General features: G+C 37.9%; 1 non-coding gene across 1 annotated transcript; it reads left to right on the forward strand.

The window, feature by feature from the left end:
• The first annotated feature begins 3,230 nt into the window (after positions 1-3,230).
• LOC123573762 (U6 spliceosomal RNA) lies at positions 3,231-3,333 on the forward strand. The gene has a single exon (XR_006698496.1). It is a non-coding gene; the product is annotated as a U6 spliceosomal RNA (small nuclear RNA).
• The last annotated feature ends 5,113 nt before the right edge of the window (positions 3,334-8,446 follow it).

The following is an 8,446-nucleotide window of genomic DNA, read 5'->3' on the forward strand; positions in this document are numbered from 1 at the left end:
ATCAGTTTAGAGACAAAGTTGAAAGGTATATAAAGACTGAATATATGCCAATGGTCATTGAGTTATGATTTCATGCAAAATCCCCTTCAGACCTGTCTTTGTAGAGACAACTAAGCTCATGAATCCAACTTAGCTTATACAGTCTGAGCAAAGAAAACTCAGCTTAGGGAGCTTACCAGGGACCATTTTATCAAACTGTTTCATAATATTTTTTGAACTTTTTGATAGTATTTGTTGACAATGTGACAGGATTAAAGCTCATGAGGTTAATTTCACATAAAACTGCATAAAGCATGTTAATTATCTTTCTAAAGTCAATGTACAATAATCTTTGTAATATGGAATTCTAATGTTAAAATGTACATTTTATTTTTTATTTCCTTTAAATAAAGATATAACTATATCTGCCAGTGTTCTTCATTATACTCATGAAAACCAACTCTGACCGTCTTGCAGAGAGAGAATTTATGAGAAGAATATTGTGGGCTGAAAGAATGAATGGCAGGCTGAAGAAGTAGATTCTAGCTTTCACCAAAATGATGACTAATAATGTGGGAAACAGTGGGGAAGAGGATTCCTTGGAAAAAAAAAAAATTGGGATGCCATAAAGAAAAATGTGACAGGCAAGTATTAGTAATTAGGGAATCTATCACGTTGTGGGAGGAAAGGAACAAAGAATAGTTAGAAGAAATTGCAAGATGTAATCAGTAATTTCAAGAGACCACATGCACATCACCAGGATCTCATACTGAGTCAGACTAATAAGAAGTATACTACCGAAAGCTTGGATCTTTGCCATTACCATTATGGGGTGAGCCAAGCATACCCTTGAGTACAGCACAGACTGAACTATGCATGCGTCCCTCCTAATTTCCTTGCTGATGGAGCTGCTAGCTCAGGCTAATTATATTGTGATGAGCTAATTCACTTGCAAATGAACAATCATCCCATCTCAAATTTGCTTTCGCTGCAGCCTTCCCTACTTCATTGAAATAACATCTTCCTCTTTCCAGATGTTCAGGGTAAATTCATGAATCAGCCTTGATTCCTCTCATTCTTTCACACCTTGCATCTAATCCATCAAAATTTCTGATGATTATACCTTCATATTATATCTATAATCTTACATCCACTGGCCACCTAGGTCTGAGCCATCATTTCTCAACTGCGTCCTCCTCTTAACAGGCTTCTCTGCTTTCATCCTTCCTCCAATACACGCCACCTTCCTGGCCCATTCTCAGTGCACTGGACAGAGTAATTATTTTAAATTTTAAGTCAGAATATGTATTTTCTCTGCTGAAAACCCTCCAAACACTCCACGTTTCACCCAAAACAAATGCCAGAGTCTTGCAGTGACCTAATTGGTCCTACATGCTGTCCCACAATTACCTCTCTGACTCTCCTACCACCTTCCGCTTTGTTCACCGTACTCCCATTACATTGGCCTCTGTCTCACATACACACCAGGGATACTGCAATCTGAAGGCCTTTGCTCTGGTTGTTTTTCCTAGAACACTCTTCCCACAGTTATCTACTTGGTTGACTACTCAATGACTTCAAGACTTTGCTCAAATGTCCTCTTCTCAATGAGGCTCACCCTGACCACCTTATTTAATATTGCAACCAGCCCATACCCCAGCACTCTTCATTCTACTTACCCCTACTCTGCCCTTTCTCTTCTCCACAACACTCCTTAATCTCTAGCAGACTATATTATTTATTCTGTTACTATTTATTCTCTCTCTGCCCCTACTAGAAATTAAGATCTGTGAGGGGAGAGATCTTTGTCTGTTTTGTTCACAGTGTTTCCCAAGAAAAATATTAATTTGTTACCATTAGACACCATGCTCAAAATATTTGTTGAATGAATGAAATAAACACTAATAACAGCAAGCTCCCAAATAAGGAGCTAGGATAGCATTTAGGAAAACATCAAGCAGCGTAATATTAATGCTGTCAATGGAAAGATCCTGTGCTCTGAAAAAAACATGCTATATAAATTTATGGAAACATGATTTCAGGAAAAGGAATACGGATGTTGAAACATACTGTGTGGTGATAAAGACTCCAATATGTTTTTGTAAGTAGGACTGGTGCTTTTATTCATAATAGCTATTGCCGGCAACTTTTTCTATGACATTCCTTAGGCCCATGAAACCTGCCTCATAGGGGCAGTTACTTTATTTTCTTTACAATTGTCTCAGTTGGAGATCCCTAAATTGAAGTTATGGTTGAAATCTGGGTCCCTAAAGATCTAACAAAGATGAATATTTCTGCCATGTGTTCTTCTCCAGAGCTTACCTTTTCCTCAGCTTTTGAGTTTTCTGGGCATTGAATAACGAGTTCTTTCAAAAGCAGTGGAAATACTTTCCTGTGGAACATCTTTTTCTCCTGTTAGGATATATGTCTCTAGTGCTTAATTTTCCTCCAAGTGTTTAGCAGTTGAACCTTGTTCTTAAAGTGGTTCTTAAATTGGTTTCTTTCCTTTACTTAATATATCCACTACAGGCACAGTTTGCTGGAATCAATGCTTGTGTTCTCTTTGTTCCTTTTTATTTTCTTACCCAGGTTTATTTGCCTAACTTTGAGGCTGAGACTATAAATTGATGCCTAACATTCATTCATTCCTTTTATTTTAATAACAGGGCTCCAAGTTTTAGCTGGATACCTTGCCATCTAACTACAAGACTGTATTTCTCAGACTCCCTTGAAACTTGATATAACTGAAGTTATAGCCAATGAGGGATAAATAAAAGTTTTGTTTGGTGCTTATGAGAAAACTCCTTAAAATGGATGTGTGTGTTCCTTCCTTCCTCCATTTTATTCAGAATGAGGATGTAATCATAAGAGCTTAGAATCTCAGATCATGAGAATCAGAACCATATTTTAGGATTGGCAGAGTTCTGATCTGTATGCAATTGGTGTCACTGATGACTCTGTGGAGTAGACTCATTACCCCAGCCCTCTGGATATTCTCTTTGTGAAACAAATAACTGCAAACTTGTACAACTAGTTCTAGTCTGGGCACATCTTTCACATGCAGTTGGACCTATTCTAAATAATAAAAATTCCTTTATAATCCCTCTTAGTGTTAAGATGCCAAAAGTATCCATTGCTCAGACAAATCCTGCCCATATGTATATTCATCTCAGGCTTGTACTTTACTATTTTCCTATCTTCCTCCTCATTGATATGTTTCATGTTGTTGTTGTTTTTTATTTGCTTTTCTGGTGCTCATTTTGGCAGCTCATATACTAAAACTGGAATAATATAAAGATTAGCTTGTTCCTTTGCAAGGATGACATGAAAATTCATGAATCATTCCAAACACACAGCCGACATCATACTGAACAGGCAAAAGTTGGAAGCATTTCTCTTGAGAACTGGAACAAGACAAAGATGCCCATTCTCACCACTTCCAGTAACACAGTCAGAGCAATCAGGCAAGAAAAAGAAATAAAAGGCATCCAAATAGGAAAAGAATAAGTCAAATTATCTCTCTGACAATATAATTCTATACCTAGAAAACTCTCGAAATTCTGCCAAAAGACTCATAGACTTGATAAATGACTTTGGTAAGGTTTCAGGATACAAAATCAATGCACAAAAATCAGTAGCATTTCTATTTATCAATAATATTCAAGCTGAGTGCCAAATCAGGAATACAATCTGATTTACAATAGCCACCAAAATAACCCAAATCTAGAAATACAGCAAGCAAAGTAGTTGAAAGATCTCTACAAGAAGAAATATAAAATACTGCTGAAAGAAATCAGAGATGACACAAACAAATGAAAAAACATTCCATGCTCATGGATTGAAAGAATCAATACCTTTAAAATGTCCATACTATCCAAGGCAATCTACAGATGCAACCCCATTACTATCACAATACCAATTATATTCTTCATAGAATTAGAAATAACTATTCTAAAATTTGTACAGAATCAACAAGGAACCCAAACAGCCAAAACAACCCAAAGCAAAAATAACAAAGCTGGAGCCATCACAGTATCTGACTTTAAACTATACTAGAAGGTTATAATAGCCAAAACAGCAACGTACCACTACCAAAATAGGCACATAGATCAATGAAACAGAATAGAGAACCCAGAAATAAAGCCACACACCTACAGTCAACTGACCTTCAACAAAGTTGACAATAATAAACAATGGCAAAAGGTTTCACTCTTCAATAAATGGTGCTGCGATAACTGGCTAACCACATACAGAAAAATAAAACTGGACCACGACCTCTCACCATATACAAAAATTAATGCAAGATAGGTTAAAGGCTTAAACGTAGGACCTCAATTTATAACGACTCTTGAAGAAAACTTAGGAAATGCTATTCTAGACATGAGCTGAGGCAAAGAATTTATGACTAAGCCCTCAAAAGCAAATGCAACAAAAACAAAAATTGACAGTTGGGACCTAACTAAATAACTTCTGCACAGCAAAAGAAACTATGACTAGAGTAACCTACGTGATGGGAGAAAATATTTATAAACTCTACATGTGACAAAGGACTAATATCCATAATCTATAAGGAACTTAATAAACTCAATAAGAAAAAACAAACAATCCCATTAAAAAGTAGGCAAATGACATAAACAAACACTTCTCAAAAGAAGACATATAAGCACCCAACCAACATTGAAAAAAATGCTCATCATCACTAATCACCAGAGAAATGCAAATCAAAACCACAATGAAATACCGTCTCACACCAGTCAGAATGGCTATTATTAAAAAGTCAAAAAATAACAGATGTTGGCAAGGTTTCAGAGAAAAAGGAACACGTATACACTGTTGGTGAGAATGGAAATTAATTCAACTCCTGTGGAAAGCAGTTTGAAGATTTCTCAAAGAACTAAAAATAGACTTACCATTCAACTCAGCAATCTCCTTACTGGGTATACACTCCAAGGAAAATAAATCATTCTACCAAAAAGACACCTGCACTTGCATGTTTATTGCAGCACTATTCATAATAGCAAAGACATGGAATCAACTTAGGTGCCAATCAACAGTGGATTGGACACAGAATATGTGGTACATATACACCATGGAACACTATGCCACCATAAAAAGAATGAAATAATGTCCTTTGCAGCAACATGGATGCAGTTAGAGGCCATAATCCTAAGCAAGTTAACACATAAACCCTGGCTCAGCCTCTTTCAAAATCTCTGCTAATGTTTGAAACATGTCAGAAATCCCAATATTCACTCATCGCCCCCATAATTTCAGTTTAGCTTTGAATGAAGCCATTTACCAACTTGAACGCAGTTGTCATTCTCCCCCGGAGTAACAAATTGAGTTTGTTTAGCAAGTTGAATATGTCACACAAGCAAGCAAGTTTGCCGACCCGTTCTGTGTCACTGAAATGTGCTGCCAGTGGTAACTGTTTTTCCAAAAGAAATGTCTGGAGCAGCTCTCGTAACTCAAGAGCTCTGGCCAGTGATCAGCCTTTAGAAAGCCATATACTTCTGCGTTTAAGAGAAGACATGTGTGCTCTGTGTCCATTTCCTCAAAGAGCTGAGCAAACATATGTGAGTTAAGGGAATGTACTTAAATGTGGCTGATAATTTTAATCACATTCTACAAAACAATAAGTTTCAGTGACATTTTTCAGCTAGTCAGCATTTCTCTATGAATAACACAGTGTGTAGACTCACATTTAGAAGCAACCTCTTTGACCTGAATAGTAAAACCAGAAAGCCGTCCAGTCATGGCAGCCAATCTGTGTGTCCATATACAGACACAAAGTGATCAATTCAGTTTTCCTGATATCTAATCATTCAATGACTTTAATTCTGCAGCTGTGATGTTGATTGGCAACAAACATGCACATAACATATCTTCATACACATCCTCCTAAAAAATACATCGCACAAAAACAAGCATTGTTGCATTGTAGTTAACACTGGTAAACTTGTCAACCTGGATTGCATACCATGGTGACTCGTTCTCTCTAACAATTGTGCCTCAATATCCTCTGCTATTTCATCAATTTGTCTGGTTATGGTGCTAGCTGAAAGAGGAACATGTGTCATCTTTTGAAGGGCAGCCTCTCCTTAAAGTTCATGACAAATGTCCTTAACAGCAGGCAGGATCAATTCTTCACCAATAGTAAAAGGTTTCTTAGCTTTAGCAATGTGGTTAGCCACTAAAAATGATGCTCTCAGTGCAGACACATTTGATGAAGTGATGGCCTTCAATAATTGCTTCTGTTCTTCATGTTCATATGTTTTTTTTCTTTTGAAAAACTCCAAAGGCTTATCTTCTAATGCAGGCTGCTTGGTCTCCATGTGGCAAAGCAGTTTTGAAGGTTTCATGGCTTCATTGGATAGCTGGTCACCACATATTATACAAAGCAGACTTGGAGAATGTGAATCACCTGTTACAATGAATCTGTAATTTAAGTAAGACTCTTGGTATTTTCTTTTAAATGCAGCTTTATATTTTTCAGCAGTCTTAGAATCTTCTGCTCTCTCACCGTTGGGTCTTTCCCCCTTTTCAAAGAAGCTCTCCAGTGACATTTGTATTTTACTCATTATGGCCAGAAGTTAGCTTGTGGGCTTACCAAAACTGTGACTGAGACAAGTGTGTGGTGCAAGAAAAAGGTGCAGATGGAAGTGGTAAATAAAATAATGAGCAGGCCACATGTGGACTAAAATAAGTGTTGCATTCTGACTTAAAGCCTGCCACCAGATGCAGCTTGTCACTTGCCACTCACTGATAGGGTTCTGATATGAGTCTGCAAGCAATTGATGTATAAGGGTTTCTGTGCAGTCAAACCTCTCTGCCAATGTTAATCTGCATTTGCAGCTGCTCCCCAGGGTTAGCATCAACTGCCTCAGCTCCACCTCAGGTCATCAGGCATTAGATTTTCATACGGAGCCCTCAACCTAGATCACTTGTATGCACAGTTCACAATAGAGTTTGCAAGCCTATGAGAATCTAATGCGGCTGATGATCTGACAGGAGGCAGAGTTCAGGCTGTCATGCAAGTGATGAGGAGTGGCTGTAAATACAGATGAAGATTCACTCACTGGCCTGCTGCTCATCTTCTGCTGTGTGGTCTGGTTCCTAACAGACCATGGAACAATACTGGTTTGAGACCCAGCAGTTGGGGACCCCTGATCTATTGGGTACTGTGTTCAAAATTTGGGTGATGGGATCAATAGAAGTCCAAACCTCAGCACCACACAATATACCCAGGTAGCAAACTTACACATGTACCTCTGAATCTAAAAATTTTTAAGTAAAATAAAACGAAATATGTTAGCTTTTCTGTAATAAAGGTGATTTTTGATTGCCTGCATCTGTCTCTCAGATGGTTCTGAATTCAGTAGGAGGAGGAGTGTTATATATTGTAAATGAGTTGTAGCATCCAATGACCTTAATTAAAATTAACATAATTAATAAAATAAATATAATCCAAGTTGCTTCAGTGATTTCTTCCCTGTATTTGAGACGTTTAAATGCAACTTCCTAGTAGGCATCTCTACTTAAATGCCTACCAAACATCTCAAATCCAATATTCTCAAAACTAAACATTTAATCTTTCCCCTACTTGGTGCTGTCTGTCTCCTCCATCACAGCCAATGGTAACTCTATTTTTTCAGGTGCTTAGGGCATGCCCAGAGCCATACTTGGGCTCTCTATTTCTCTCACACACTACAGCCAATTCAACAGGAAATACACTCAGCTGTATTTCCAGATGTATCATACCTATATCATGTCCTTAGCATGGATCACAAGCTAAACTGCTATTACCAGCATCTGGGCCACCATCACCTTTCTCCAGCATTATGGAAATTACCTTCTGTACTGGGTTGAATCAGGTCCTTACAAAATTCACATCCAAGCGGAACGTCAATGGGATGAGCTTATTTGGAAACTGGGTCTTTATAAATGTAATGAGTAGAAATTTGGTCATCCAAGATTAGGGTGACTCATAATCCAATGACTAGTAGTGTCCTTATGATAAAAGAAAAGAGCTATAGAGAGACACACAGGGAGAAGACCATGTGATGACCAAGGCAGACATTAGAGTAATACATCTACAAGCCAAAGAACATCAAGGTTTGATGGCAGTCACTCGAAACTAACACAAAGCAAGAAAGGACTCTCCCTTAGAGGCTTCAGAGAGAGCATGGCCCTGCTGACATCTTGATTTCAGATTTCAAGCCTCCAGAACTGTGAGAGAATGTCTGTTGTTTTAAGCCACCTAAAGCATGGTACAGTTGTCCCCTGGTATCTATGGAAGATTGGTTCCAGAACACCCACCATCCCCAACTCCTCCACCCCTGCCATACCAAAATCCTCCTTGGATGCTCACATCCCTGATATAAAATGGTGTAGGATTTGCTTTTAACTTATGTACATCTTCCCATATACTTTAAGCAAATTAACATACAAACAGAAAGCCAAATAC

This window comes from Macaca fascicularis, chromosome 5 (assembly GCF_037993035.2).
Source record: "Macaca fascicularis isolate 582-1 chromosome 5, T2T-MFA8v1.1".
Taxonomy (NCBI): domain Eukaryota; kingdom Metazoa; phylum Chordata; class Mammalia; order Primates; family Cercopithecidae; genus Macaca; species Macaca fascicularis.